Genomic DNA, 25,667 nt, shown 5'->3' with positions numbered 1-25,667 from the left:
TATTTAATCCCCTATTTCCAGTCTCTTTTTCACTTTTCTTTTTATTTCTAGTATTCAATAGGAAAGTGAAATATTACTCAAATGAAGGTTTGAAAGACAACCTGTAACAATGACAATGGACAAGAGATTATGGGAACAATAATCATCCTTGACAATGAAGGCCAAGGAAACTACTTCTTTGTGCACAAAAGCACATGCTTATCTTTCAGACATTCAGAGCAAAAAGGAAAATAATAGAATTTATCACTCTCAATAGCTAATAAAGCAGAAAACCAAATCAGCAAGAAAGAGAGATTTCACCAGGCAGAGAAAGCTGAAAGTTAGCATTGCATGGCTCTACTTCAGGGATGATGCTTTTCAATCACATATAGTACTGCAATGAGGTGTTTAAGAAAGAAGGAAATCTAAAAAAAATTTGTTTAAATATGATTCAATAGAAACAAATGAGCAATTCAAGTGAAGACAAGATTTAAAAACTAAGGGAGACAGGCAGAAATAGGTGATCACAGGAGGTAAGGAAGCATAAAGAAGAGGAAAGTGCTGAAATCATTTTCACACCTGACCTGGACATGTCAAATGATAGTGATGTAAAGTTGTATGGACTTGTCAGATCAACGTGTCCATTTCCTTAATAATGTATTTAGATATTTGCAAAAGTCTCTCTGATAAGAATAATTATGATGTAGAGGGTTTTTAAAAGTATTTTTATGGGAACACACATCCCCTCTATCTCTCTCTTCTTCCCCAAATTCCCATTTTTCCTCTTGTCCCTCTCAAATTTATAACTTCTTCTTTGATAATTATTATGTCTCACACACACACGCACAAGTGCACACAAATTTATACACAATTTACTGAGTCCACTTAGTATTGATCCTGTGAGTATGTGCTTGGGACTGAGCGCTTGGGATTTATAACCGATTAGGGAACTTGCTACAGGAGAAAACTGATACTCCTTCTCCTCAGAAACATTGATTATTCTTCATTTAGAAGTGATGCTTTATGAATTTTCCCCCAACCACATTGGCATAGTGACTGGCATGGCCATTATGCATATCCTGTGCAAGCAACTATCATAAATATGTTTGGGGTGTAGCTTTCCTCTTAAGTCTAGAAGAGACTATCTCCCAGCAGGTCATGGCCTTCATTCTCTTATAATGTTTTTGCCTTCTCATCTGAAATGTTTCCCGAGCCACAAATGTGTTAGGCATAGGCAGTTCACAGTTGTTTAGTCTCATCATTTTGACCAGTTTAGAATTATGTAGCAATCCCTCTATTACAAAAAAAATGCTGATTAGCTGAGAGTTGAAAGCTACACTGATCTGTGGGTATAAAAATGAGTATAATATTGTTAGAAGCCATTCTCATTTAGAAAAAATGGTAGTAGTCAGTTTACCTTTAGTGTCAATGACCTCTATAGCAAAGGATTCTTGAATAGAATGCTGTACCGGGTATGAATTCCCTCCTGGTAAGTGACTGTTATAGCCAATTACACAGCCATTAGTTATTCCCAAAATATAAGTGTGATTATTGCACTATTGGGGCAGTCTTGATGGGCTGATCATTGTTGTCCTTTGAAGGCTTAGAAGCTGGTAGTATTACTAATCAGTAATCTTTTCTCTCTTGGCAGTGTGCACAGCACCTTCTAATACAATAAGAGCTAGCTGTAAAGTAGGAACTTTCTAGGTCAGTACCAGCTCCACTCTTCCAATTCCTTTGAGTGATGATAACTTTGGTTGCTTGAAGTTCTGGGAGGCAACCAAGAGCAGTGGCAATAGTTTATATTATTTAGGGGTATCTACTGGCCATATCTGACCCTAACCAAACAACTTAAAAGGAGCTTTTGCTTGAATGGTACTAGGATTTTGTTAAGCAGTCTGTGAGTCCTGAGGGGAACATTATTACCACTTTATGTAAGTTTATAAAATAGCATGGCTCTCTATGGCTCCACTAAACATCTTCAGTGTTGTCTCTGCTTCCTTGCTCTCACTCTGCCTTACCTTCCCTCCCTTTACAAGTGCCCCAGTGTTTCCCCTGTCTTACATCAGAGCGCCCATGTCTTATTGGACTACTATCTACAGCTCCTTCTCTTTCCTTCCCAGCATGGTTCCTTTCTACTTTCCTGACATAGTGTTTACTCCAGGTTATATAACCACATCTACAGATTCAGAGCGACGATCCACAAATAAGAGAGAACATGCAGCATTTGTCCTTCTGGACCTGGGTCACTTCACTCAGTATATTTTTCAGCTCCATTCATTTACTGGCAAGTTTCGTGTGTTTCTTTCTCTTTACAGCTGACTAGCACCCACTGTGTGCATGTGCTCCATTTTCATCATTCCTTCATCATTTGGTGTACATCATCGTATTGTGTTTTGAAAAAGTACTTAAAAGGCTTCCTCCATTCCTAAATGTTTGCTATTCAGACTTGATCTTTTGATTACATGAAGATATGGTGAAAATAATTTAAGTTTTGGAATGGTATACTTCTAAATAGGAATTTAGCTTTACAATGGGTTGGGTGGTTGGCCTGGATCAAGTTAGCACTCTGAATATTCATTATTTATTATGCATAGTTATGAGACACATAACATTCTGTTACTGTAAACATGATAAAATTATATCACCTTTTGGCATGGTAGACATCTATACTATTTACTCAGTGGTAAAGTTACCCAATGGCACACAGTTTACAGCTCCACAGTTAGGTGACCCTTGTTAAAATAATGTCTATATCTTTGAGTAGTAATTGGCTATTGATGGATTATAAATATAATGTGTCCATGTAGTGAGGCAATCATTTTTTTTTTCAAAAATACACCTATCCTAAGTTCTGATGGTAGCCAGTTGTCTCTGTGATTTGTTGCATGTTTTGGAAGTTGTTTTACTGAACTTCCTAATTATCCAGGTAACATTATTTCCCTTCTCAGATCTTTGATGGGGTTGAAGACTATATAAATGTAGTTACTTTTCTCTCATGACTTGGCCAAGTTATTTATTATATAAGACCTAAGCTAGTTAGAATAGGACATTTGTACTTATTGTATATAATTTCGTAGTAGGTTTAGAACTCTCTTACTTAAACAAAAGGGGGAGGTGTTGCGGGAGCTCCTCCTGCTCCTTCAGCCAATAGCTGCTGAGATACCAGCCCATTGGGGCGTGGTCTCTTTCCCTTTAAAATAGCGGCCACTTTCCTCTCCTCTCTTCTCTCTCCTTTCTGCTCCATTTCCAAAGACTAGACTTCTTCCTGATTGCTCAAAGGGCTGTTGTCTGGGACTGTGATCTGTAAGTTTTTTCCCGTTTAAATAAATACCACCCTATTAATCATAATTCCAAACTGGTGTGGGATTGTTTATGACTTACACCTTCGAAGGTGGGTAAAAAGCAGATTTGGGTAAAAAGCATTCTAGACCCAATCAAATCTAGGAGTAAGCAAATCCCCGAGATAGCAATATACCTGTGCAGCAGCTAATACTGATTGTCAACTTAGCAGAATTTTGAATCACAGAGGAGACAAGCTTCTGGGCATGTGTGTGAGGGCGTTCCGAGCGTAGATGGTGGTGGACAGACCCACTGTGAAGATAGCACCATTCCATGGATGCAAGTCCAGAACTGATAAAAATGGCAAAGTGTGATGAGCGCCATCATTCATATCTGTCTCTCTGCTTTCTGACTCCAGACACAATAGGACCAGCTGCTGCCAGCTCTTGTCACCATGACTTCTCTGACAGGAAGAATGGCATCCTCTGTGAGCAGAAACCAACCTTCCTTTCTTGAGGTTGCATTTATTGAGTGTTGTGTTATAGCAACAACACATGGGACTCATAGCCTGGCTTATGAAAGGTGCAGTTCATAGGCCATTGTGGCTGCCACAGTGAACTGATGAAGCCGACACATCACTATTTAGATTGGTCATCCAAGAGATTTGTGCTTCTATCCCAACTTCTGATACATGAAAAAATATATATATTTTCTGGATATGGGGTTGTTACAAATATTTCCAAGTTAGAATGGGCCCTAATCCAATGTGATTGGTCCATAGGAGAAAATGGCCTGTGAAGACAGACACATACAGGAACAAACAAAATGGGATGGGGGGCGGGAAATAGATTGAGGAAGCTACAAGCCAAGGACACCAAAAGATTGGCAGACCCACTAGAAACTGAAGCAGGCGAGAGACGATTTTCTCTAGAGCATTGCAGGAAATATGACCCCACTAACACCTTGGTGGTTCGACTTCTTGCCTCCAGACTTTGAAAAACAAATTTCTAGTGTTTCAAATCACCCAGCTTGTGATACTAAGTTACAGCAACACAGGGGAACCAACACCCTGACTTCATCTTAACAGGGTCCTGTTCTCTGAATGTTTTGAATAAAATGTGGCAACAGCAGAGAGTAGCTAAGCGTCCTTGTTCAAGTGCTGTGGGAAGCAAGTCTCAGAGTTACTAGCAGGAGGTTTGTCAAGGAATAATCTAGGAATAATGTGTGTGGGTGTTTCATTTTAGGGAGAACAAGATACTTAGTATTGGACAAAGGGAGAGGAGAAACAGCCAAATAGTTATAAAAGAACTCTCAAGTAAGGTCTGAAAGAAAGTGACACTGGATGCTGGGGGCTCCAGACGAACAATGAGGAAATAAAGAAGCAGGCCCATTTACAGCTCCCTGGTGAAGAAGTCCCTGTGGGAAGGACAGAACTTTAAAGAAGAAGAAAATAATAAGTAGGCAATTCATCTGTGAGCAGACTACATTCATCAAGATGCAGAAATAAATGCAGTGGGCCTGAGGAAAGGGATGACTGGCTTGAAGAGCATTGTGGAAAGATGATATTGCATTTTCGGAGGAGACAAGCAACATAAACAAATAAATAAATAGAGGATATGAGAGTCTACTGTATGAGCATTGTGCTTGTATGTACACGTGTCCTGACGAGAACCTTCAATTTTTACATTACTCTGACATAACCATACAATTATTTGGTGACCGTAATACTCTGTGACATAATTAAACATAGCAATATTTTACTACATTCATTTTCCTAATGAACAGGATAAATCAGAGCTGGAGAGACACTCAGTGGTTAAGAGATATTGCTAGGCTTCTGAGCACAGGACAGCTTACAACATTCTACAGTTCCCATCCCAGGGTTTCTAACAAACTCTGTCTTCCTGGGGCACTAGATGTACATTTGGTGCATGTATACACATGGGAACAATTCATACACTTCAAATGGAAAGAAAATGAATCTTCTCAAAAAAGAAGTAAAGAAGTATCAGCAGACAGTGAGATATTCAGTATCAGAAAGGGAGCAGGGGGGAAAAACATTTAAAATCTGCAAACTTGTACTCCGGGTTCTATGTTCTGTGGATTAACTATTGCTTAAATTATATGGCAGCAGCTAGGCGGGGCACTTCTTCGTGGTCTCCTGCCTTTCTTTATCTACAAATTAATGAGTTGTGTGCAGTGAGAGATGGATCCTTGTTTGTTAAATCCACATCAGTTTCTCCTAGACTCATAGGTAGGTTGTATTTTTCAACCTATCCAATGTGTAGGGTAACAACATGACAATACTTCTGTGAAGATATTTGAGCACAAATGATTAGGACCATATGTAAGTTTATAAATAAAATGGTAAAAAAAAGAACAAATTAATTCCCTCCTATCTTACCCCACCATAGCCCCTGACAATTTAGAAAGCTACAGATTGTAGGTGAAGAGTGCTCATTTGTTTCCCAGCCACCCAGACCCGAATAAAAATGCAGAAGCTATATTTATTGAACACTGTTTGGCCAATAGCCTATGCATATTTATAGCTAACTCTTACATTTTATATTAACTCATTTCTATTAATCTGTGAATCACCATGAGGTTATGGCCTCTAAATCTTTCTTTATTAAATCTAGGCTCCTCCTCCTCCTCTTTCACTCTCTTTTCTCTCCTCCCCCTTGTATGTGTGTGTACTTGTGCATGTATGTGTGTATAATGTAACGTATATGTATGTGTATATGTATATATAGTGCAACATATCTGTTATGCAACACAGCATATATTATGTAACATTATATGTATTATGTAATGGCAATGATAAAGGTGAGTGTGAATTTTAAGGAAGAGGGGGGCATATGGGAGGGTTTGGAGAGAAGAGAGGGGAAATAATGTAATTATAGTATCAAAAATAAAATTAATAAAAGAAAAGAAATAACAAGCAGAAGGGCAACAACAAAATTTGTTGGCTTATGTGATATGTACCTTTAAAACAATGACTGTCTTAGCCTCAATTCTGGTTTTCTTTGAAACACTTGATCAGCTTCTTAATCAAAGTGTTTTATCTTTTTTTTCTCCTAACCAAATAAACCAATAGAGAAGGACATTGCTTTACCAGCCAAACCAGAAGAGCAGGATGATAAGGATGCCTGAAAGGTGTAGGTTCCTGCATGTTAGCCTTGGAAGTTAAACCTTCTCTTTTCACTTTTACTAGAGTGGGAATTGTATCTATGTAGCCAGTTTCTTGGAAGGATAAATTCCTACAGCATATGAAAAAAGTTCCAGCACATTGAAGGTCATGTTCCTTTATTTAAACAGTCTTAGAGCCTGAAATTAAGCCAAAGAGAAAAACAATAGACATTTTATATTTTCAACATATTGTCCTTTTGCTTGATAAAATTTATCTCCCAGCTCTGTTTCCGTTTTTCAGTGCTAATAAAATATTGTAAATTGATTATAAACCCAGAACAATATCAACCAAAATTCAAATGCATTTTAAAAGTATATTTGTTTCTTAAATATGTGCCAGTGTGTGTTATAATTCAAAGTGATTTCAGGAGGGTTTGATGTATTTCAGTAATATCAACCTTCCTTAGTCAAGGTAACTAATCTGGATTTAATAGCTCTTATTTAACCGCATAAATCCTATTAGCTAATGCTGTTTATAGAATGATATATATATTAATTATAGTTCAATAGATGTTATAATAACTTGATATTACATTACTAGTGTTCATATGCATATTATGCACATTTGGCTTGAGTCATTTTACTGACTAAGCATGTGGGGAAGGTCTACCATGGGCTTGATCACTATAATTTTATGTAGTGAATAGCCAATACTTTCTTTCTAGTCCTAATTGTGTTATTTAGAAGAAGTGACATCTATAATTAAAGATGAAGAAATGCAAAGCCGTCTAGCTGGTACTGCTTCTGAGAGTTTGTGACTGACACACTCAGGAGAGTAGGGCAGTATGCGTTTTCCAAACTCACATTTAAAGCATTTTCAGCACACCATATGAGAGAAACGTAATTTCCTAGATATCACCGAGACACAGATTACATGCCAGCAGCATTACTGCACAGCTACACAGAATTTTCCCCCAGTGGATATCTGATTTGGGAGTTTAAATATAGATGCAAAAAATCAGACATTTCTGAAGTCTAGCAGTGTTTATTTTATTCAGTCATATCCTTCAAAGAATATTCTACTAAGTCATGGTTTGATACTCCCCTTGTAAGAGACAATGTGGTCATAAAGAATAGTTTAGTTTAGGGTGCTACAATAAAGAAACATAGCCTGAGTGACTATCATACATAACAATCATCATTCTCAACAGAGAAACTATGATTAGTTATGAGAGAATATTTTTTATTAAAATTATTATTATCTTATACAACACATCCGGACCACTGTTTCCCCTCCCTCCACTCCTCCCATCTCCCTCCATCTCCCTTTTCCTCCAGATCCACTCCCTCTCCATTTTCCTTCAGAATGGAGCAGGCCTCCAAGACATAACAACCAAACATGACAAATCAAGATACATCAAGACAAGGCAAAAAAAACCTCCTATCGAGACTGGACAAGTCAACCCAATAGAAGGAAAGGAGTCCCAAGATCAGGTAAAGAGTCAGAGACAAGTTGGTCCCACTGCTAGGAGTTCCACAAAAAACACCAAGCTAACAGCCAAAACACATATGCAGAGGACCTGGTGAAGACCCAAGCAGGTACCATGGCTTGCCACTTCAGTCTCTATGAGTTCATATGAGCCCTACTTAGTTGATTCAGTGACCCATGTTCTCCTAATATCTTTCATCCTCTCTAGCTCCTATAGTCTTTCCTCTCCATTTTCTTCATAGTTCCTTGATCTCCAAGGAGAGACCTAGTGGAGACCTCCAATTTAGTCTTTCTACATAATATCTGGCTGTCGGTCTCTGCACCTGCTCTACTCTGCTGCCAGAGGAAACCTCTCTGATGATGACTGGACAAGTATAGCAGAGTATCATTAGGAATCATATCATTGATTTGTAGGGGAGGCAGGCAGGAAACAGTTGTGTTAGGTTCTATGCTAGGTCTCTGGGCTATCAAGTCTTTGGTTTCTGGCAGTTCAGGTAGTACAGGGTATGGGCTCCCTCTCATGGTGTGGGTCTCAAGTTAAAGCAGACATTGGTTGGGGATGCCAACAAGTTCTGCAGCACCATTGCCCCAGCACATCTTACAGGCATACTAGATTATAGGTCGAAGCTTTTGTGACTGGGTTAGTGTGCAGGTTTCTCTTCCAGTAGGTTGCATAGTACCTTTCTGCACCAAAGAGATGAGAACATGAGGGTGCAGGCTCCATGCAGGCACAAGCTCTGTCTTTCTACATTCAATGAGCTATACAAATGTTGTCTTTGGTAGGACCCTCTCCCCGCATCCTATCATGAGCCTGGGTCATTGTGGATCACCATGAGACCTCCTCAGCAAATAACCCTATCTAATGCAATATCTTCCATTACTTGGAGTTCTCGTTAGGGTCACCCTCTTAAATTCCTGGAAGATTTCACACCACCCCACAAATGCTACCCAGTTCCAGCTGTGTCTCCCTGCACTCTCTCCGTCCATCCCTTCTCTCCACACATGATCCATCCCTCCTGCCCCACTTTCCCCCACTCCACCTGAAAGACCTATTCTAGTTCCCTTACCCAAGGAGATCCATGTGTCCCCCTCTTCTGCAGAACCTGAGACATTCCTTTATAGAAAGTAAGTGGAAAGGGTAGCTAGACCTTCCCTGGAGATTCTAGCTACTCCCCACGTGTAATTGCCAGTCAGTGTATGTGAATCCTCTCTGTAAGTCACTCCATAAGGCACTAAAGTTTATGGGATGTAGAAGACTAACTGAAGGAGTAGCTCTATCTGTACAGCTACAGGGCAGTCTTCATCCATGCCTCCATAACATTTGGGGGTCATGCTTCAGCTTTTGCGGTTATCCAAACTCTAGAGCTTGTGTAATCTTACTTGGTCTGCTGTTGGCACTCTTTACACAGGGGAAGATACTTGTTCATGTCGTTCAGGAAAATGCTCCTAGGCCAGTTCTTCTATTTTACACACATTTGTTTCTATCCCTGTCTAGGCATTGGACATCTGAAATCACAGGATCAGCATGCTACTTCTAAAAAAGATCCTTTTCTTTCTATTTAAAAAAATACTTATTTTTATCATTTTAAATTATGTAAGAGAGATAGACAGAGAGATAGATATCAGACAAATAGTGTATGTGTGTGTATATGTGTGCACACACATGTGTGTCCACATGCTTTCATATTAGTAGATGGAGACACACACAGAGACCAGAAGCACTAGATCTTCTGTAGCAAGAGTTAAAAGCAGTGGTTAGCTGCCTATATTGGGTTCTAGGAACTGAACTTCAGACCTTTCCAAGAACAGTGAACAATCTTAGATGCTTAACTCTCCCTTCCACCTAAGTATCCTTTTCTTCCTTGGAAACCCCAAATTTTTGTGTATCTGTTGAAGTAAAGGTTTCTGATTAACTTTGGGAGTCCAGTTTTTAATAGTAACAAATCCATTATTGAGGGATTCACCTTCATTACCTAATTATTTCTTAAAGTCTCATAATATTGTCCAATCGAGTTTTGGATGTATCATATGAATTTTGAGGTGACAAAAAAAATAGAATGGAGAAGAGTAAATATATAATAAATCAATAAGTAATCAATAAAATCAATAAAAAATAAAAAAAATAGCTTCATCATATTGGTGTTGTATTGAGATGCTCTGGCTGGCATAATCTGAAGAATTGTGTGGTCAGTATCGGATTAGTTAAACAAGATTTAGTTGCCCAGAACTGGAGCAATCATCCATGGGCAAAGAACAGGACAAAAGGGTTTGCTCAAAATTATTCCATACAATTATTCTCCAAATCAGGTATAGGAACCATTCCTAGAGAAGCAGAAATAATTAGTGTTGTTGTCTAATACCTGTGTCTATTACAGTTGAAAAGGAGGAAGAAACAAAATAACAGGACAGAAGAACGAGTAATTGATAAGGAAGCAAATATTCTAACTTGCCTTTTTGGGTCATGGTAGATATTACCTGTAGGTGGAGTTTTCCTCTGCTAACAGCCACTCCAATAACCACTCAGAAACTTAACATTAATTATAAATGCTCAGCCAATAGCTCAGGCTTTTTATTAGCTAATCCTCACATTTAAATTAACCCATATTTCTTATCTATGCTTTGCCATGTGGCTCGGTACCTTTTCTCAGAATGGTATGCCCATCTTGCTTCTCCCTGCTCTGACTCCCCTTTCCTTTTCCCAGCATTCTCAGTTTGGTTCTACTGCCTAACTTTATCCTGTTCAGCTATGGGCCTGTCAGCTTTTCAATGAACCAATCACAGGGACATAGATCCACACAGTGTAAAAGAATATTCCACAATTATCAGCTGCTTCTGGCTGATCCAACATATTTATTAATAGAGTACAAGTTAGCTTGCCTTTGTAAATCTGGGACATGAGAAGAATGTCACCTTGGGGAATGTTTTATATTTCTAGACGCTTGAATCTAGACTTTGTGGTATGATGTTTATAATTGTGAAGGTTTATGTTGTCCACTTAACGGTAACTACCATCATCCAGGAAGCAAGATTTGAGTGTGTATGTTAAAAGAGTCTAGATGGGGTTAATTGTGGTAGAGAAAGCTCACAGGAGGTGTGGGTAGCATTGTGCCAGCAGCCTCACACCAGCACCAACCCTCCCAGAGCAGCTGCTTGATGTTCCTGCTGCTGTGCCTTTCCAGACATGACGGATTCCAACCTCAAACTAAGAACCAAAACCCTACTTTGCTTTCTTACATTGCTTCTGTCGGGTATTTTATTGCATTTATGAGAAAGTGACTAATGCAGTAAGGTAACTGTGTTTGTGTGAGCCAGGAATACTCCAGAACCATCTTCTCTCTCAAACATCTATGCTAAGTGGCTGTGTGTATGCTGTATTGAACTTATCTGGAGTTATGAAAGGCAATTTAATTGTGGTATCTAAAATGAAGTAGTCAGGAAAGTTACACAGAAAAAACAAAGCTTTCTAGTGTTTCCAGAGCCTACTAGAGTTGGTATGCGTGTATGAAAACATTTGAAATGTTTAGATATAAAAATCAGGAACATCAATCCATTGAAAACATCTTACGTGGGAAAAATTGCCACTTAATCAAAAGAAGCTGTCTTAAAATATGTAGATTTGAAAAGCCACCTGTAGTGTCTCATGCCTCTAATCCTAGCATTTGGGGCACTGAGGCTGAAGGACTCTCATGTGTTCAAGGCCAGCCTTTGCTATATTGTGACACTTTGGGTAAATTGAAGCATGTAGACCTAGATATATTAGCTAAGCTTCCAGGTCTTTAAAACTGCTGAATGCACTGGTCATCTTCTGAATTATGAAACCAGTGGATTATTTGAAAAAAAAGGAAGGAATAAGAATACCAAATAGGTAGAGCAATCTAATCTGAGTAAGATTTTGTGATTTCATGTCACCTAAACAGGTCCTTCTTGCCCATCGCTTGTGCTCCCAGTCACTACCAGTATAGATGCTTCACTACCCATAGCCCTTCACCAGATAAGTCCAGTGTCCTCATCTCATTTACACTTGGATTATGCCAAAAAATATAAAATTTGGTTCAGATGCCTGAGTCTTAATGATTCACAGTGTACACTCACTAACTGATGCTATAGCTGGTCAATGAGGCCAAAAAGAAGAACAGTGACTATTGGACAGAGAAGAGGAAGTCCTAAAGCAACAAAAGATGGGGTAGCAGTTTCAAAGTTAATCAATTTAAAGGATAAATATTAAATATTGGAGCTACAGCCCAGCAGTGGCAGTGCACGTCTTTAATCCCAGCACTATAAATGGCAAAGACAGGTGGATCTCTGAGTAACAAGGCCAGCCTGGTCTACAGAAGCTGTAAAGTTGCTTTACAGAATGTTGTTGCTGTGGCCTCCATGATAACTACAGCAAAATTCCTAGAGAAGAACCCTGGAATGAGATCAGGTATGAGATGTGGCATGTTATAATTCCGAGAACAGTAGTTGGCCTTATCAATCAACTGTGACATGAAGCTTAAGGCAGTTTCCTCACCAATAACTTTAGAGAAGTCACCTAGAGAAGGAAAGACTGGCAGATCACTATACTCACCAGTTCCTTGTTTCAGTCAATAGCGTATAATGGTTCACTGATGTCATTGCCCATGCCAAATATAATTCATTTTGTATTTTTGAATTTGTACGTTCTTTATACTGGATGCAAAATCATGTACCAGTGTTCTATCTTCAGCTTAAATCACTGAGGCTTGTCTGCAATTCTGGGCTCGTTAGGATTGTCACCAGATGACTAGTTCCTGTGGAGAATAAGAAAAATTGTTCACAGCGTGAATAAGTCTCCAATGATATGACAACCCCTGTGTAATAAACTTTTGTTTAAAGTTAAAAAAAATAAATAAAAAGGCTTTGCTGTAAGGAAGTTATCCCTGGATACATTCCTTGGGATTAGTTAATTTATCCTCGGGACCGTAAAGTCTGTTCTGATAGGCCATGCGGTGTGATCTGTATCTTTATTCTAGTGCACCCTGAATCCTTAGAATTCTAATCATTCACTGCATACTAGTAGTCTGAGCCTTGTGCTTCACTGGCAGCTCTGCAGATGTGACTTCACCCTGATTACCTTGATTTGTCAGTGTATTTAGACCTCACAGCATTTAAAAACGTAGCTGTCTGCAGATACTTGATTGGGTATTAAAGGACTGTCCCTGATGGGAAAAGTGCAGTAATTTGAAACCCTGTAAGTGCTTACATGCTTTTGAAGAAGAAAGGTTATTTTGTGTGAAGGAGGTATCCTCTCCTGTCTGCATTATCTAGTTACTTGGCTACTAAGAGATTACAGTATGTAAAGTCTGGCCAAGAGAAGTGAACAATGTTAATTCATGTGGGCCGAGAAAGAGCCAAGGAATGAAGGGAAAGAATCCTGACTTTTCAGGTGGACACAGAATTGCCTGGAATACTCCACATCTCCCATCTGAGGATGGAATTAACAGGAAAAGAGGCATGCTAATTTTTGGAAAAGGTTTTGGAGGCCAGGTATTCTCTTTTTCTTCCTTTCTTCTCTTTGTGTCTACATTGTAGTCCTAATTACCGGAACTGTAAGTAGGAACAAAGGGGCCACTGTTGCTATTGCAAGGCTTTTTATGAGCAAAACAGAAACATGCTGAACCTCTATGGTATTGCCTTCTCCAAATTGCAACTTTTCTTCCAAATTGAAACATTTGCTCCAGAAGGAGAAGGGAGACTTTTCAGATGAGGTGGTAAATAGGAGGTAAAGAAAAGGTCACAAGTCCCACAACAAAACCTTGGAAGAGTCTTAGATATTGGAGGGCCCTGCCAGGAGTAAAAACAGCTGAGGCTAGAGATGGAGCAGAGAAACTGCAGGAAGAGAGTGGAGAAGGAAGGGAAGAGAGAGATGTTCTTTCTGGATACGAAGCTGCCCTCAGGTTGCTTAGAAAGCTCTGGAGTTCATATCCGGGTAGGCTTTCCGGTGATAACAGCTGATTTTGACTTATACCTGCTGTTCTCTAAGTATCCCTTTACCTGTACTTCTTTTGGAAACCCCAGATGAATACTCATGGGGTCACTAAATTGAACATTGGTGCACTTTTTGAAGTGAGCAGAAACGTGTGTGGTGTGTCCTCAAGACAAGTCCAGCTCATAACTTCCTCGTGTACAATCTTTTATCTTGTATTTCCGTTGGCAGGAACTATTTCCTAATGTTTACTCGCCATCTGTATCTTTCGTATATACCCGTTTTTCAATACCTTAAACAAAGTTTCATGATATTTGGGACTTTGTTGTGCTTATTGGCTTTAAAAGAATCCTTTGGTCAAGAGAATTTAATCATTATTAACATTTTTGAATTTTTTCTTTTTGTATTTAATTAGATATCCCTATTTTTAACAGTTTGAGTTTCTCTTCTTTTGGTAAATATTGATTTTCCTCGGATTACATTGCACTAGAGCCAACTCTTTCTAGTGTCCTAGATTAAACTCCCTCTCAAAAGCACCATTCTAGTGTGCCTGGAGCTATCTTGTATAAAATGTCTGTGCTGCTTAGGCATCTGCTTTAGTCTTTTCTCCAAGAAGGAGTTCAATACAATTGCATAGACCAAAAAAAAAAAATTACAGGATTACAGAACTTCCTTTACTTTTATAGAAGACACCTGAGAAAATATTGCCAAGATCATAGATTTCCTAGTTCTAAGTGGAAGGTTTACATCTTAATCAAACATAAAAGACTATACTCATCATATCAGAAGTGACTTGGAAGCATAATTTTTGGTCTTAAAATATGGAAAAGTTGCTGGGAAACACTACAAGGCTGACATAAATAACCAGTCTTTTCCTTCCTTTTTAAAACCATCCGTTGCCTTTGCTCACCTTTTTCTCCTTTCCCCCTCACCCTTATGATCTCTGAAAATTTTGTTTATTTTTGTTCAAGTCCTATGGAGTGAACAATTTCCAAATATTCCTTTAAGGGACTGTCCCTAGTTTTCAAGTGAGCTGTTCCACATTTTGATAGATACATTACATACAACCTTCTTAGTTATATCTATGAGTTATTTATATTTATCTTTGTACTGTCCTCACTAACAATATGTGATATCTTTGATTTACATATTTATATCTAATACATGTAATGACACTCTTCTATTATGTTTATATATATGCCCATCAAGCATATGGTAAATAGGAACTGAGTTGTTTCCATTTTGCCTCCTGTACAGCTGAGAGGCTCAGCACAACTTGTTAGCCTTTTCTTTGTGAAGCTATTTGTTTTAGGTTAAAAGTGAGTTCGGATGTCAATTTGTATTGAAGTACTCATGGGAACTTGTAGCTGTTCTGTATTAAGAAAATTCAAGCAGTCATACTTAAGCCTATGAAAATATTCTTGGTCAGAATTCAGCCATTAGATCTCTTTAGCTTCTATTCCCCACCCCAAAAGAATTATTGTATATGCAAAGACAGTATAGTTTTTTTTTTCTAAGAAAGAAAACTAAGGCTTGGAATTGATCTTTAACATAGCTCTCATAATCTGAGAAGATATATGGACAAGTAGCTAGTTATTTTATTTTTTAAGCCAGAGGTGAGCAGAATGAAAAGGCCTATGGTAGAGATGTTACCAAAGTGCTGCCGGAACTGGCCACACTTTTGTTCCTGTGACAGTACATCTAGACAATCACCCTCATGGCAGGAAAGGTTTGTTTTGGCTTACAGTTTGAGGCTTCAGTCCGTGTTTAATTGGCTCTGTTGTTTTTTGTACCTATGTTATAGAGCAGTACTTATAATTGTATGGCGAAGAAAAGCTGTTCTCTTCCCAGTGACTCGGAAGCAGAAGTCGGTGTCTGAGGGGTTCCTATATCCTCCACAAGGTTACACCGCCAAGGTTCTAACATCTTACAGCAAGCCCAACCTCTTAAAAGTTCTCCCACCTCTCAATAGCAACTCGATAGTGACCGGATAGTGACCTTTAACATAAAGACCTTTGGTCGACACTTGGGATCCCAATCTTAACAGAGAAGATAACGGATTTAGTGTGCATGCCATATGTTACAAGAACTTATTTTCTCACTTTTAGGCTAGATAAGAAAAGGCTTCTTGGGGTTTATGGCTTGGGAGTTGAAATTTGAAGAATGAATGCAATTCTGATAATCACGTGAGGTGGTGATGGTCAGCTAATTATGATGACCTTTAAGTTCTACAGATGTGCTGGCATTGAAGTTCCGAATTTATGAAGTTTTGGATTCCCACAGGAAGTTAAATCATTATGAAGCTATACAACCTCATGCAACCTGGGAGACTTGAGTAGGGTTGCATGTACTTGCTGGGTTCATACAATAAATCTTAATTACGAGAGTATACTGGTATAGAAAATACCTCCTTAGCCCTTGGAAGTGAGGAAATTTTATTGCAGAGAAAAAAAAAAGAAACACTTGTATACTTAACTTACTCATTACAAAAACACCTCAAAGAGGTGCAATAATTGACGAAGGTCACTTGAGCAAACACAGCAGAAAGCATGGAGTTAGAATCATGATAGGTTTCTATATCCCTTATGGTAATATTTATTGACATCATGAAATAAAAAACATTGTATTCCCATGCCCCACTTTTCGGGGTAAGATGCTTTTAATATTGCTGTGAACTTGCACACTGAGGTAAGTTTGAAGGAACAGAAAATGGACCAAAGACAGGAAATGCTTTAGAAGTCGGCACCCGCAGAAAGAACACGTGGAGTACTCTGCACCTGTAAGAAGACCCTGGCAGAACTCCCAGCCTGGCACCTCAGTCACCTATAGCAGAGTGGGGGAGGAAGACAAGAGAGTGAGGAGATACCAGTGGAGAGAGAGACAGCAGAGTGGAAAGGGAGAGTGGAGAAAGAGAGCGAGGAGAGGAAAGGAGAGAGAGACGTGCTCCTAGCCCAGAGAGAGGTACCCTTTGTCTGACAAACCCTGCAAGGGAAGCCTCCTGTAGCCTCCCCGCGGTTCCCACCTCCAAGCATCTGCGGAGCGGCTAGGTGGAGCCCGCGCCCGCGGAGCCCTCGCGGACTCCAGATCCGGGTTTTGTTGGCCACCCCTTTCTCGGGCTTGAGCCCCCCTCTCCGGTCCTGGGAGCTCTCGCGCCCGTCACCCCGCCGGTGGCTCACTCCGGCCTCGGCTGCGTTGGCCGCCAGCGTGCACACTGCCTGTCTGCGGGCGCATCGTCCCTCTGCCTGCTCGGCCCGCAGCGCTCGCTCCGTTTCCCAGGAGCGGGGATGCAGATGGCAGGGCCGGGCCGGGAAGGTGCCACCGCCGCCGCCGCTGGCATCTCGCGGACTGTGCGCTGCCTCCGCTCCCGCAGCTGCTGCCGCCGCCACCGCCTGTGACTCGCCCCCCTCCCCTCTCTTTCTTCTCTTTTATTTATTTATTTATTTATTTTGTTGGCCTCAGTCCTCTTCCTCCGGGTGTGCGCGCGCGGGCTGCACGGTGTGCTGTGGCAGGAGCTCACCCGTGTGTCTGTGTGTGAGTGCGCGCGCGCGGGGGACAGCGTGTGCGTGTGTGGAGGGCGCCCCGAGCCTCAGTGGCTCCGGGGGAGTCCAGCAGAGAAAAAGAACCGAAGCCGGCGGCCGCGGCGTTTGGCGGTGACGGCGGCGGCTCGGAGCCCGGGCCGCGCGATGAAGCTCCCGCATGCCCGCAGCTACCCGGCACGGCCGGCAAGCTGATCGGCCACCACCACCGGAGCTCGGGGATCACCACCCCCAGCAGGCACGCAGCCCTCGGCGGCCCGGCGCCCGCTCTGCCCGCGCATCCACGCCGTGCACCGGGGAAGGAGTTGCGCGGCTGGCTTCGGGGCTCTCCGAGCGGGTTGCGGGCGGCAGAGCGGACCCTCTACAGCCGGAGCACCTCTGGGGCAGCAAGAGGAGGACGGCGAGCAGGGCTGGGAGGAGAAGCCACTACTGGTCCTCGCCGCTGCCCCTACCTATCCCCTCCCTCCCGTTCGGAGGCGGAAAGGGGAGGACGAGGAAGAAGAAGAAAAAGAAAGAGAAGGGGGGTGGGGTGGGAGAACTGGATATAAAGATCGGCTTGGGGGGGGATGGTGGAAGATTTTTGGTCTCCTCAGCAGCGGCTTTTCTTGCGGCGGCGGCGGCGGCGGCGGCAGCGGCAGCAAGAGAAGGAAAGGCAGCCTTAGCTATGACTGCCGCATGTTAATAGCTCCCGCTTGGGTCCGCGGGCTGCAGCCGGAGACACAGCCTGACTCCGAAGTTGTGCAACTGTGCCCTGGGAGAGACATTTGAACCCTCCTTCTCTTTGCTCCGCTTTTGCCCCCTGGGGCGTGTGAAGCGAGGAAACGTAAAGGAAGACAAGCATTTGGCTTTCCCGGCTTCCCCTTTCTCCATGGCTGTGTAGAAGAAGAAAGGAAAGAGACACTTTTTGTTGTTTCTTTGACTGGGGTCTCCACCCTCCAGCCGTCTCAGCGTTTTTATTATCATTCTTTGCTTGGTGTGGCTGGGGTGTCTACGCTGGGGCCGGTCCAGCTTTTTTTTTTCTTTTTTTCTTTCTTTTTTTTTTTTTTTGTCCAGCTTTTTTTTTTCTTTTTTTCTTTCTTTCTTTCTTTTTTTTTCTTCTTCATTTTTTGCCCTGGGGCTCAATGGATGGATTGTGGAAAACTGTACCGGGTTGCAGGTTGTTGAGCAACTGATGGGACCATCTCAGGGACCGGCGATTACGAAAGGTAATTTATTCTTTGCACTCTTCATAACAGCGGTCGCCCAGCTCGGGCGCAGGCGGCGGCACCCGCTGGGCGGGCAACTGAGGGGGGTGCAGGGTTCACGTACACTCACCCTTCCACTCACACATTCGCCTTCACACACTCGCCCTCACGCGCACACTCATCTGATCGTGATCTGGACGGGAAGGGAGCCTCCTGGCTGGTGGGCGCTGGGGTTTGGCACGGGTTCGAGGTTCTACCAGCTACTGGGCGATATAATGACAGAGGCTGATGTAGAGCAAAGGAAAACCCGCGCACTGGCAGTCGCACGCGCCGAATGACAGGAACGAATCCCACCCCGAACATTTTCCCTCCCTTGTCACCCTAATGTTGTCCTTTAGTAGGGGCAGAAATCAACCAAGGGGGCGCCTTTTCTCCGCTAGTCTGAAGCAACTCGAGAGGTGGGAACGGGTGGGAGGACGAACAGGGACCCGGTGAGGAACTCAGTCTGGGGTGATGGAGAATGCAGGGTGGTGACCTGGCGTGATCCTCCCTGGACGTCTGGTCTGCTTTGGAGCATCCAAGGTGGCCGGGCTTGCCCAGGTCTCTCCCTTGAGAAGTGGAACCGCGTTGCTTCCTCTCGTGTGTCCCCTCTTGTGTGTCCCCTTCAAGGCAGTTTGATTTAGACCTGAGTGCCTAGGCTTTGTAAGGCGATTATGGTTGGAGAAAGCTACCACTTTTCGTGGCTGGCACAGGGGTAGAGCTGTGCTGAGAGTGAGCACCGGTGTAGAGAGGGTGTTCAATGGTTGGGGCGTCCGCGGCGACAGGGTGCGGTGGGCAGAACAGTGGCCCTGGTGGCAGGTTACAGGTAGAAGAGTGGGCATCTCAGTGCTTCGCTTGGGAGATGGATAGTCTATAAAGCGGAGCGCGTGGACCAGCGCTACCCAGCCTCTGGTTCTACCCGGGAAGTGGCGGCTGAGCATGCCAGATGTCCAGCAGTACTGCCCTGTGTTTGTAGGGGTAGTGGCCAGGGGTCGCCGTCTGTGTTATCTGTGTGTATAGGATCCTGCGCGCTTGGGGTGGCAGGGAGACCTGTGTAGTGATGGGTGACCTGAAGCTACTTGAATAGAGCTTGCTCATATAAATCGCTTGGGATCAACTTAGCTGGAAAATCTGGTTTGAGGAGGCCCAGAGGGCCCCTGGTAGGGTTGCAGGGAAGACTAGTGGCAGATTCCCTCTCCCCTGGAGATGTGTGCAATGCTTGGAGTCGCTGGTGCAGTGCCCCACGTACTCCAGATTGGCCTTGATGGGGACCTGCTCCAGCAGTCACCTCTTGCAAATTTGCGGTAATCAAGTCTAGTCTGCATAAGCTCTGGTCTTATCTGACCACTCTCCTCGTCCGGATAGAAACGTGTGGTGCTTTTATTGATGACCAGTGATAGAACAGTTGGGCGAACTGGAGGCTTGGGAGCCTCCTCCCGGGTGTCTCCTCTCTGAGGCTCCCGTGCTCCCTGACTGCAGTAGTTAGAGAACATTGTAAACAACAGTGTAAGCATCTTTGCCACCGACTCACTCAGAGGCTAACCTGCTGGTGTCTGGTGTGTTTACTTTCCTGGGCGAATTACTCATTAGGAAGTATAAGACTGCTCGCCCCTCTGATTCTACATCTTTGCGGCCAGCTGCTGGGGAAATGAGGAGACACATAGACTCTGGCAGGAAGGAAAAACGCCTTCTGTGTTTTGCTCTGAAGTAAATGGGAGGTCTGCTAATTTTGGTGTCATATGGGCTGTCATAGCTAGTTAAAGAATGCCATCGTACCATCTGCAAGGAAACACTTTAGTGATTTTGCATTTGGAAAGTCAGCTGCATTTGTCTATGAGATAACAGAGGTTAGCCAGACCCCTAACCCATTTTTTTCAATCTGGAATGGTAACTAAGTGATCAGCAAGCAGTTCTGGCGCCCAATTTATCTGTATTCGGGTTACAAGTAGAATTGCCAGTTGTTTTCCAATGTAACCAACAGAAGATACCAGATTATTTGCGTAGAAATCAAAAGGCTGTTTATGCTGAAATCCCTGTCAGCATTGTAGTTTTCTGTTTATTTCTTTCTTTTCTCTTTAAGTAATGAGAGAATGGGTAACAAATGCACAGAGATAAACACATTTTAATAAACTTATGCTTGCAAAAATAAATACTTTTAAAGTACAATAATTAAAATGCATTGCATTACCTATTGTATATTACTTCTAACTACTTTGATGTTTGTTGAAAATGGCTATGACCTAGTTTATTTTAAAGAATCCTTTTTTTGTAAATGTGTATTTTATTTTTAAGTACACTTATATTATGGTTTTGACCACTTCACAGAGCATAGGATTCAAAGGACTAGTACTGAATAATCTTGATGAAGTTGTATTTTTTAAGATATTTACAAGAAAGCAACCCTGATCATAATAAAAAATAAAAAAAAGCCTAGAGATTGAGGGCTTAACCCCCTAGAATCTTGTTTCCTATAGTTTGTTCCTTTCTGGGGGGTTTGTGTGAAAGTCTCTGTACTTGCAAACATTTCCGAGGACTGAAGTGTGCTGTGTTCCCTCCCCTTTCAGCAGCTCTCAGCGATTTGCAGTCTTTGTGCTGGAAGATCCCATCAGGTCTGTTCTCTGCTTCTCAGCAGCATGTGTTTCCTGGCAGTCATACATTCCACAGGTCCTGACGTCATCAGGGCTGACTCTGTCAATGTAGTGCCCTGTCTGAAGGTGAATATTCAACAATCTGCCACTCTGAGTTGTATGGGTGAGCAGAGTCCTTCTAGAGACCTGGAGTAGGAGGAGTCATGAGTACAAAGGCTTATGTGAACTATTTAATTTCTTGATGTAGACATGTTAGGCTGCATCAGGCCTCCCTGGCCAGAAGAGTGATCAACCAGACAGCCAGTGATTTGTCAACTGGGGAAATGCTTTTGATGTCTCAGTTTAGATTGCCTAGCATGATGCTTATGCTTGAGATTGAGAGTCCTGCTGAAAAATATGAATGGAAAGTCTTTCAGAAATAATTTTCTTAATGCTATTCCTTTTGCAGTTTGCAGATATACTCCCTCCCTCCTCACTGCCTGCCCTAGAGGGAATAATGGCCAGTGTGGGATTTACTGGCTCCAGCTGCTGTGCCAGGCATTGTTTCTAGTATTCAACAACAGGCAACATTGTTATGGACTTGATTTACCTGTGATTCACAAAAAGCTATAGCCAGGAAAACCATAAGTTGTAGATTTAAAAGAAGTATAAGATCACAAAGATTGAAGTTAGTCAAACCATAATGCAGAACCTAATTTTTTTTTTTTTTGATCTGATCTGATCTGATCTGGACCATTTTACAATTTGCTTGAAACTCTTGGAAAAGGGCTGCCAAATGAAAAAGGACTCTGACTGTTGAAAGGAATGACTTTAGTTTCGGAAATCAGCAAGGAAACTGAGTGTGATTTTTGTATTTAGAATCATGCACTAATTTTGAGAAATACTGGGATGCTTTAACTTAGCCTGGTGTGAGTGATGCTGAGAGTGTTTGGGAGGAAAGGCAGCTTGGCTTAACCTAAGTTTCACAAATGGTTCTTTTACCTTTGATTCCTTAGATTTGCATTGCATTCAAAATATGCATTTGTTCACTGAGGGTGGAATGAAGCTGTGTTGTAACTTACCCGTGTTTGCCTCTTAGGTCATATGTAACTCGGAAGATTGTTGCATTTGTGTCCTTTTGTTTTATGCAAATGCATTTGCTTAATGAACGCCTTGGTTTGTGAAAAGAAAAGCAGTCACATTTGATTTTTTTTTGCTGTTTTCTCATTCATCCACTCATATACACAGTAACTATGTGTGCATGCACATGGTTATGGAGAATTCAATTTTTGTGAAGAAAACTCCAATATTTCATTCATTGTGAACTTGATACTGATGCTTCTATACATTTGAAAAGCTAGTATGAACTTGTCTGAACTTAACATTAATGATTTGTATGCTGTGCCGACCCCTCCAACCTCAAAATGTGTCAAATAATTTTCCTAATCTAGATAGTAATAAAGTTAATTTGACATCATAAGTAGCCAAATGTAATGATTTTCTTAGAATTTTGAAATGTACTCATTCATTGACAAAAAATGTAAAAACAGGTAATTAGTTATTTTACTCTGAAGCAACTGAACTCTATTTATTTTGTGGGTGGGTGTAGTTCTGCCTATATTTTATCATAGCAGATTGCTGTAAGCTTTTTCTTCTTTTTTCCTCCTGCCTGTGGTAGAACTTGAACCCATGGCTTTGTATGTGCCAGTCTGTTACATTAGTGGCTGCTTGTTGGGGTTTCTGTCCTGCCCAGTTCCCGCAGCTATTTAGCCCCAAAGAATCACACAGAAGTCAACATTAGATATAAACTGATTGGCCCATTAGCTCAGGCTTCTTATTAGCTCTTATCACTTATATTAACCCATTGTTTTTATCTATGTTAGCCACATGGCTCAGTACCTTTTTTAGCTGTGCAGGTCTCATCCTACTTCTTCTGTGATCTGGGCAGGATTGCAGAGGGAGCTTCCTTCTTTCCAGAATACTCCTCTTCTCATCACCCCGCCTCTACTCCTGTCTGGTTTACCCAACTATACTTCCTGCCTGGCCAATCAGCGTTTATTTAAAACATGATTGACAGAATACAGACAATTCTCCTGCACCACCAGTCAAGCAAGTGCTCTATGTTCCTAGCTTCAGAATCTATACATACTAACAGATAATAAAATTATTCATGTCTTGCTATGTTCTATTGACATTATAAAAAGAAAATTAACTTTAATGTTAATGAATGTCATCTTAGGAGTAAGTACAGACTAAATGAAGTTAAAATTTTGGCCTACGTTATTCAAAAGTTTAAATGGAATAATGTTAATGCCAACCCATTTCATGTTAAAAACTGTCTTTAGGATGGAGAAGCAAGTCTTCCATACTAACAGCATCCGTCTTGTGAAATTTGCAGTTCAGTTATTTTGTCGAACCGAAAATGTTCTTAGACTAGTGCTTTCTAAGTGTGTTTCCAGGAACTCAGAGGCCATGAGATCCCTTCAAAGATCTGCAAAGAGAAAAAACATCTCATAGTCATACTCCCTTGTTATTTGCCTCTTCTTCTCCTTCTCCTTTGAAAACTTGTACACTTGGGATTTCCAGAAGGAATGTGGTTCATGATGACATCATTGTTCTGCTGCTGTATGGCATGTGCATTTACATGCTCCTGCCATTTCTGAAACTTCTAGCTTACTAACACATAAGCAGTGATTGTTTCAGATAGCATATCCAGGCCCAGCGGTGGTGGCGCACGCCTTTAATCCCAGCACTTGGGAGGCAGAGGCAGGAGGATCTCTGTGAGTTCGAGGCCAGCCTGGTCTACAAAGGGAGTTCCAGGACAGGCTCCAAAGCTACAGAGAAACCCTGTCTCGAAAAAACAAAAAAAGAAACAGATAGCATATCCATAAAACACCTTGCATCATTCATTTTAAAGAATGGAAGGGAAGACTGAGACCCTCATACTTTCCCCACATCTGCCTCTATTACACATAACTGTCACGTATATGACCATAAAAAGGAACATCTACGAAGAATAATCAAGTTCAACTCAAGCTTCAGAAACACAAGCAGGTTGGACATATTGTATTTACTAGTTACTTAGCATTCTCGTTATTCTGTTCCTCAGCATTCTGTGAGAAACTTGATGCTTAGTGTTTTGGTCAGCATCTCCAGTAAGATCTGCTGACCAGCACTTGGATGGTTGCAGAGAGTCATAGAACAATCTAAATCCACTCAGAAGGAGTAGTTCATCTTGAAAGGCAGCATGGTGTAGAGATAAGGAGAACCTTGTGTTTATCTACAAGTTGGGAAGCTGTTTGCCTTGGGGCAAGGCATTTGATCTTACTTTACCTCAGTTTCCTACTTTATCCTAATGAGATTGACAGTTTTATCACATTCACAGACTGTTGGGAGAATTTAATAGGGACATATACTGGAAGATTTGAAAACAAATTCTGAAGAAATTATAATAAATAGTCAATGATTGCTGTCTTTATTGCATCATTATTATCATCATCATCATCATCATTAATACTGGATCTCCCAAGAGTCCTAGGGAATGTTAATCAATTCCTTATGTGATTCAGATATGCAGTTCTGTTCCACATCAGTCCTTCAGAATATGTACTAAAATCTTGCTAAATTAATTTTTTTCATGTAAAAAAAAATAGTCCTTACTTTACTCTTGTACCTTACAACTCATGGGGAGCTGTTGACATTTTTTGTCATAGAAGAAATTAATAGAACCCCTTTGTCAGCATGAGTTAAAGCTGACGTTGGTAGTGTGAATGCTCAATCAAAACTAGTTTCAAAGACCCTAATTGAATATTTATGCATCTTGGGAATTATTAGGGAGGAAATCACTTTTCTGAAGTGATATCAAGACGACTCACTACACACTTAATCTGTTAATCATTACCTCAGCACCACAACAGGCCATGTCAGTGAAAGGATCCTTGGGGTAATTATATCCTATGGCTCAGTCTGTATGGGAGTGGTTGAAATGCCTAACTAATGCTGAAAGAAGCTTTGCATATAAAATTAGCTTGACTGAGTGTTAAAGTTTAGCTAGAGAGTGCAAGTTCTTATGAGTCTAGTTTTTGGACATATACTGAGAAGTGTGTCTGTCTCTGTGTGTGTGTAGACTATGCCCATTTTTGCATGTTTTCTATGGAGCTCTGTAAGTCTGAGATCACACCTATCACTGTGAATTCAGTACTATTATATGCATTGTCCTTAGCACTTGAATCGATGCTTTCACAGTTTTACAGGAACTAAATTGTACTGCATAGATAGGGAGAACCAAAAACTGTTTTTAGTTATGAGCTCTTCAGAAACGGCCTTTGGAATGCAGGCACCTGATTATACTCTTCAGCATCCACAGATCTATCTCCTCCAACTTTATGTGAGAAACAAAGTAAATTCACATTGGTGGTTTGGGGAGAAGAATAAGAAATAAATATAAATGTGTCTGCTCTCTTCTGAAGGGAGTATTTGACTCGTGGTACCTGATACTATCGGTCATAGTGTTATTAG

General features: G+C 41.4%; 1 protein-coding gene across 19 annotated transcripts in view; it reads left to right on the top strand.

The window, feature by feature from the left end:
• The first annotated feature begins 18,412 nt into the window (after window positions 1–18,412).
• Window positions 18,413–25,667, top strand: part of Adgrl3 (adhesion G protein-coupled receptor L3) — a 745,864-nt gene continuing 738,609 nt past the window's right edge. For all 19 annotated transcript variants that reach the window (XM_026785275.1, XM_026785272.1, XM_026785262.1 and 16 more), the window contains exon 1: window positions 18,413–18,564. The gene's annotated coding sequence lies outside the window, so the exon portion shown is untranslated. The remainder of the gene's footprint in view (window positions 18,565–25,667) is intronic.

The sequence above is a fragment of the Microtus ochrogaster genome, linkage group LG1, assembly GCF_000317375.1.
Source record: "Microtus ochrogaster isolate Prairie Vole_2 linkage group LG1, MicOch1.0, whole genome shotgun sequence".
NCBI lineage: Eukaryota > Metazoa > Chordata > Mammalia > Rodentia > Cricetidae > Microtus > Microtus ochrogaster.
Note: the sequence above shows the minus strand (reverse complement) of the source record. Positions and strands in the feature narration are given on the sequence as shown.